General features: G+C 50.0%; 1 long non-coding RNA gene across 2 annotated transcripts; it reads left to right on the forward strand.

Annotated features, from left to right (window-relative positions):
• Window positions 1–252: 252 nt before the first annotated feature.
• Window positions 253–6809, forward strand: LOC308462740. Of its 2 annotated transcripts, none has more exons than XR_013979294.1 (2): window positions 253–962; window positions 6372–6809. It is a non-coding gene; the product is annotated as an uncharacterized lncRNA (long non-coding RNA). The 2 variants fall into 2 exon arrangements; XR_013979295.1 differs by lacking the exon at window positions 253–962 and adding an exon at window positions 2068–6264.
• The last annotated feature ends 474 nt before the right edge of the window (window positions 6810–7283 follow it).

A 7283-nucleotide genomic window follows, 5' to 3' on the forward strand; every position in this document is an offset into this window, starting at 1 on the left:
CTGTAAAATACCGTGTGGGACTGTGTCTTGTCTATTTTAACAGTGTTCTGTGATTCAGAACCTTAGAGCATATACTGAGAGTCATCGGCTCTGCTCAGCTCTACCACCTGTCCGACTAGAGATGGGAAGGCCTGGAAAAAACCCAGAAAAATTGGGGGGGGGGGAGCAGTCGTCCCCCATTTCCCCAGTTTTTTTTCAGGCCTTCCCATCTCTAGTCAGAACGAACTCTCCTGACAGAATCCCCCTCACAGACCAAATCATAGCTGTCAACTTTTCCCTTATTCCCTTATTCTGAATAGGATTCCTCGCAAGAAAAGGGAAAAGTTGATAGCTATGGACCAAATGAATCTCTCAGTTTCTCACTCCACTCCAACTGCCTCCCTTGGAACTCTGGCCAATCAGAAGCTGTTGCTAGGTAACTGTTTGCTAGCAGGGGGAAAAACACACTTGGTGACTCAACAAACCTTTCCATCACAGAAGGCAGCTGACTTCATAGCTGGACTTGCTCAAAACAAGGTTTCACAGCCTAATCCCTAGGCTTTTAGTTTTGCTGTCAAGGAGGGGTTTTTAAAACCCTGTTCAGCTCACAACTGTGGGAATCTGGAGGGATACATTTCAATTAACGTATACTCTCCTTCCTGTTCAAACCCATCCCACACAGTGGCAAGATCGTGAAAGTTTGGGAAATTCTCTTGGAAAATGATCTAGAACACGTTTAGGAAAAAACGAGTCCGTAGTTTGACATTTAATGAAACGACCCTGTGACTTCAGGGTGTGATGTGTGCGCAGCCTTAGAGTTAAGAGAATAGAGGCATGGAAAGGCCATATGGTTCAACCTTGTCACCAACCAGATACTGACAACAGAAAATATCATCTGGGGACCACAGCTGAGGACCTGCCAAGTTTGTCAACAGCTGTGGACAAGTCAAGCCAGGGAGCCAAGCCACATGCACCACTTACAGGTGACAATAATAATAATAATAATAATAATAATAATAATAATAATAATAATTCTATGCCACTCCTCTTCTCTGGGCATCGGAGCTCCTCCTACCTTCACAGTTCTTTCTCATCATGATTTGTCTCAGTAAGTCTCTCATCATCATCTGAGAGGCATCCCTCTTGCAGGGCATTATAGGACTTGCTTGCAAAGGGACACTTTGTGACATCAGCTGGCAAACTGGCTAGTGGGTTGTCAGGCAGCTGAATTAAGAAAAATAAAATCAGGGGGAGTCAAAGTGTGCTGGGATGAGGCCACCGTGGGTCAGGCCAGAGTGTCGTGTTGGAGTGTGTGGTTGTGCCTCTCCTTGTTCTGCATCTTGCTCCCCAGTCCTTTCCTTGATAGAATCATAGCATGGTAGAGTTGGAAGGGATCCCAAGGGTCATGTAGTCCAACCCCTGGCAATGCCAGGATCTTGCCCACAGCCAGCCCTCCCTGGCTGGGCTCCAAACCCTGACCATCTTTTTACCAACCAGATCAGGGGGTCAGCAAACTTTTTCAGCCATGGGCTGGTCCACACTCCCTCAGACCTTGTGGGGGGCCGGACTATATTTTGAAAAAAACCCAACCCGAACCAATTCCTATGCCCCACAAATAACCCAGAGATGCATTTTAAATAAAAGGACACATTCTACTCATGTAAAAACACGATGATTCCCGGACTGTCCGTGGGCCGGATTGAGAAGGCAATTGGGCCGCATTTGGCCCCGGGGCCTTAATTTGCCTACCCATGAACCAGATGCACCAATCCCTTGCAGTTCTGAATGGGGTGAAGAAAGGGGACAGAGAAACGTTTTGCTGTCTCTCTCAGAACATGGATATTAGAGCCACACCATGCAGCCCTGTAAATATCTCAAGGGCCGTCACAGGGAAGGAGGGAGGAAACTTGTTTTCTCCAGCTCCAGAGGCTGGGACCGGAAGCCACAGCTTCAAGATACAAGAAAGGAGATTTCAACTCAACTTCAGGAAGAACTTTCTGACAGTAAGATCTGTTTGACAGTTGGAAGAAATCCCTCGGAAAGAGGTAGACTCTCCTTCCTTGGAGGTTTTTCAGCAGAAGTGGGAAGGCCATCTGCCATGGATGCTTTAGCTGAGATTCCTGCATTGCAGGGGGTTGGACTAGATGACCCTTGGTTGCAGAAGCAGAGCAAGGTGGGGGTGGTGAGGGCAGTCCGCCCCAGGTGTCATCCCTGAGGGAAAGTGACATCGCCGCGGGTGGTGCCTTCCCGGGACGTGCGCTGCCGCTAGCTCCGCCTCTGCCCGTCCCTATTGGTGTGGCGCGCCCTGGCACACCCCACCCCTAGTCTCTATGGGCATCGTGCCGTGCGGCACATCGTGCCACGCCCATATGGTCAGTTCGCCCCGCCCCTGGGCACACCGCCCCAGGTGCCCTAGAGGTTTCCTTCACCACTGCCTTGGGGTCCCTCCCAACTGTGCAATTCTATCATCCTATGATTTAAAGTGCTTCCCTCACACAAACCTACAATTCCCAGAACTCCTAACAAACCACAATTCCCAGGATCGTTTGAGGGAAGACACCTGCTTTTTAGAACAGGGATGAGGAACCTGCAGCTTGCTTTCCCTGATTTCCTAGGAACCAGAAATGCAAAGCTCAAGTACTTCTAACAGGATGATTTCAGGCAGCAGAGTGTATAAAATATTGTTCCAAAAGTTGGGTGCCTCTCCTTTCTCTACCGAGCGGTGGCAAGAGCCCATGGGGTTTCAGGCTCTCACCTTTAGAGAACTGAGACGTGGCAGAGACTGTCGTAGCTTTAAGAAACACGGTTTATTCACATGTTTACACCTTCAGTTTGCATGGAGGGAGTCCAGATCTTACAGCAGAATCATTGCAAGAGGGACATTGCAAGAGGGACTTGCAAGCCTACAGCAGGGCAGCCAGACTTCCCAAGCTGGATTCCAGACTCTCCTCTTCCTCCTCTTCCCCAGCACCCCTTACTCAAAGCTTCTCTTTTCCTGTCACCTCACACCCAGTTATCTTGCCCCCCCTTGCAAATCCCCCATTTCTGTTCACACCTCTAGGTATGGGAGAAGGAGTTCTCTTGCATTTCCGTTTAGTCTCTCAGGGACCTTGAATTGTTTCTTAGTGGGATCCCCCCCTAAATCTGTAACAGTAGTAGTGTGTGTAATAGGGTAATTAAGGTAATTCTATCAGAATGCCATGCAGGGAGGGAGGGTGGAAGAGAGTGGAATTCTAGTGGTGAGAGAAGGTTGGAGGAGGCTTGGAAAGGGAGTTTGAATGCTAGAGGGGAGGCAGTTGAGAGTCGGTTGAGAGCGGTGGGTTCTGGAGGGGGGGCACTTGGTGGGGGACCTGAAGCTGGGCTGGGCAGCTATTCAGCATAGGATCAGTAGGACAGTCATCATCGCCCTTGTTTGACGGTGGCTGAAAAGGAACGGAGACACAGAGAGGGACTGTGAGTCTCCTGTGGTGGCCAGGGCATGTGGCAGTCCCATGCCCAGTGAAGAGGGGCTCTGCCAGCTGCCCAGGAAACAGAATTGCCGCAAGAAAGCAAAGTGGCTGTCCAACGAGGCCTTACAAATAGCAGGGGAGAGAAGGCAAGCAAAATGCGAGGGAGATAGTGAAAGATACAGGAAATTGAATGCAGATTTCAAAAAAATAGCAAGAAGAGACAAGAAGGCCTTCTTCAATGAGCAATGGAAAGAAATAGAGGAAAACAACAGAATGGGAAGAACCAGAGATCTGTTCAAGAAAATTGGAGATATGAAAGGAACATTTCGTACAAAGATTACCATAATAAAGGACAAAAGTGGTAAGGACCTAACAGAAGCAGAAGACATCAAGAAGAGGTGGCAAGAATACACAGAGGAATTATACCAGAAAGATATGGGTGGCTCGTACACCCCAGGTAGTGTGGTTGCTGACCTTGAGCCAGACATCCTGGAGAGTGAAGTCAAATGGGCCTTAGAAAGCACTGCTAATAACAAGGCCAGTGGAAGTGATGGTATTCCAGCTGAACTATTTAAAATTTTAAAAGATGATGCTGTTAAGGTGCTACACTCAATATGCCAGCAAGTTTGGAAAACTCAGCAGTGGCCAGAGGATTGGAGAAGATCAGTCTACATCCCAATCCCAAAGAAGGGCAGTGCCAAAGAATGCTCCAACTACCGCACAATTGCACTCATTTCACACGCTAGCAAGGTTATGCTTAAAATTCTACAAGGAAGGCTCAAGCAGTATGTGGACCGAGAACTCCCAGAAGTGCAAGCTGGATTTAGAAGAGGCAGAGGAACCAGAGACCAAACATGCGCTGGATTATGGAAAAAGCTAGACAGTTCCAGAAAGACATCTACTTCTGCTTCATTGACTATGCAAAAGCCTTTGACTGTGTCGACCACAGCAAACTATGGCAAGTTCTTAAAGAAATGGGAGTGCCTGATCACCTCATCTGTCTCCTGAGAAATCTCTATGTGGGACAAGAAGCTACAGTTAGAACTGGATATGGAACAACTGATTGGTTCAAAATTGGGAAAGGAGTACGACAAGGCTGTATATTATCTCCCTGCTTATTTCAAAATTGTACACTGGCCTCTGGGCAGGCGGCAATGCTGGCACAGCTTTGGATTGGCCACAGGAAGTTCCTGCGACGAATCCGAAGCTGCAGACGCCTCTGGGTGATGCGTCTTCCTTCCCGCTGAGGCGGCCGCACACGGCCAAGAGCCGAGCAGGAGGAAGCGGCAGTGGCAGGGAGGCTGCCGTCACTGCCCAGGCCAGAGGCATGGGCTCTGCGCCCCATAGACCCCTGGCCAAGGCAGAGGACGATGACGACGCTGCTGAAGATGAGGTGGTGTCGGCAGCTGCGTCGTCAGTGGTGGCGCAGGGGAGTCCTTTTGGGAGGGGAGGGTGCCTTCGGGAGAGGTTGGGTCCAGCCTCCCCCAAGGTCTGAGGGACAGTGGACCTCCTGAAAAAGTTTGCTGACCCCTGCTCAAGGCAAATCTTTAAAAATGTAGTATAAACTCCAACAATTGGGAAACACTGGCCTGCGAGTGCTCCAATTGGGGAAGAGCCTTTACCAAAGGTGTCATGGACTTTGAAGACGCTCGAACTCGGGACGAAAGGGAGAAACAAGCTAAGAGGAAGGCATGCTTGGCAAACCCTCACTGTGATCAACTCCTGCCTGGAAACTTATGTCCCCACTGTGGAAGGACGAGTGGATCCAGTATTGGCCTCAACAGTCACTTATGGGCTCACTGTTAAGACCATGTTCATGGAAGATACTCTTACTCAGCTACAAGTGATCAGCAAAGAAGAAGATGATAGATTTGGGGTCTACAGCAAATTTCATGGACATGGACTTCATGGAATGCTCTTGGGAATATGCCTCACATGCGCATGCTCCCCCTCCCCCTCCTTGGTCCAATACTTCCACTGTCTTGCTTCCCGGAAGCCAGCACCCATCTGGCAGGTGGAGGGGCGTCTTGGGGCACGGAATAGCATCATGGGGCATGAATCAGCTTCACCTGCTGAACAGCAACCTGAACAGGGAGAAGGTGTAGTGACTTCACCTGCAGCTCCAAGGACTCCGTGGAGAAGGCACTGATGAGAACCAGCTGGCTCCAGCCTTCTTAAGCAGAGCTCAAAGCAGCAGCCAGAAAAGGCAGAGAAGGAAAGAAATCTGCTTGTTATTTTTCCTTTTTAACAATGTTTATCATGAAATATTATTTGATCGCCGGCATATTGAAAGCAACCAGTTGCTCCGATTTATTTATTTAGTTTTGACATGTGCCAGTCATGCCGTTCTCCTAGTCAGGCACATTCAGACAGCAACCGGGACATCCCAGAAGACATGCAAGGCACTGAGTAGCATGGATTCCTTCAAAGACTTGGAAGGACTTTACAATCCACAAAGGCTGGACTGGAATGCCACAGATGATGGAGTTTCGCTCTTGTCCATCAGCTTGGGAAGTGGCGATGGAGAACATTCTTTTGAAGCATGGCCCTGTGGAGGAAGAAGGACCTGGTATCCTCCTGGCAGACTTGGGGAATGGATGCCCAATGCCCCTGCCCTGACATTGCTCCCAAAGAAAGCTTGGCCCACCCACTTCCAGACGAGAGCATCTCCTTTCTGCTCTCATGCAGGAAAGTTCTGTAACCGCTGTAAGAACACAGGGCCTCCACCACCACCTTCCCAGGCTCAGTTTGTGTGCGACGCTATAGTTCCCAGATGGACGCAGAGTACAACTGTGAGCATTACAAAACTCAGGCGCCGTCAGCGATTTTATGCCCTGTGAGTTTGCACAGCAGCATGGTGTGGCAACGCGATAAGTGGGGAACCCGTGGGCAGTTAGAGCCCATTCACATGAGAGCCCGTACTATATCCTGCTTCCTTCACAGGGCCATGGCTTCAGCTCCCAGGATGAAGGACCAGAGAACATCCCAGTGGTTCCCGGCTGCCACCCCTTGCGCCTCTTCCCCACATCTTTGATGCAGAAGTAGCAGCCAAAGTTTCTTCTAATTAAGAGAGCAGCTCAGAGAAAGAGGAGACTTTGGCTGCTGCTTCTGGGCTAAGCTGGCTGGGACGGAGCCGAGATGCCTGTACAGAAGCAAAGTGGGGAAACCTTCTAAGATCAGGTAGGAAGAAATGCCAATTGAGTGCACTATATTATAGGAATGCTTCCTTTCCATGTCCCCCACCCTCATGTGCCACTAGTGCTAGCATGTCTGGGGGCCAGGCGCCTGCTGATGTCTCTGTTTTCTTTGCAAGGATGGAGCCTTTCCCCAGCGTTTAACTTCCTCTGGCCAAATCCCTGGAGAGACGTGACAAGCCTCAGGTACTGGGGCAGAGGGAAGGAAGGGGTCCTTGTGAAACACGCTTGGGGAGTTGTAGGAACACTCTCCCCACCTGTGGCTACTGTTAACGGAGAAATCTGAGGGCTCCCTTGGACAAAAAAACCAAGGACACCAGCCAGGAATACCAGAGCAAAACAGCAGCCAGTAGGCTTGGTCTTTATTGAAGACTGTCGCAACAGGACTCACACCTGCCACAAGGTGGAACAAGATGGAAGCCCCGAACAAAAGAGCCCCCAAACTTTTATTAGCTGCTAATCCCCATGTTAAAAGGTAAAGGTAAAGGTACCCCTGCCCGTACAGGCCCGTGAACGACTCTGGGGTTGCGTGCTCATCTCGCTTAAGAGGCCGGGAGCCAGCGCTGTCCGAAGACACTTCCGGGTCACGTGGCCAGCGTGACGAAGCTGCTCTGGCGAGCCAGCACCAGCGCAGCGCATGGAAACGCCATTTACCTTCCCG

This window comes from Podarcis pityusensis (assembly GCF_964106645.2).
Source record: "Podarcis pityusensis genome assembly, chromosome: 14".
Taxonomy (NCBI): Eukaryota; Metazoa; Chordata; class Lepidosauria; order Squamata; family Lacertidae; genus Podarcis; species Podarcis pityusensis.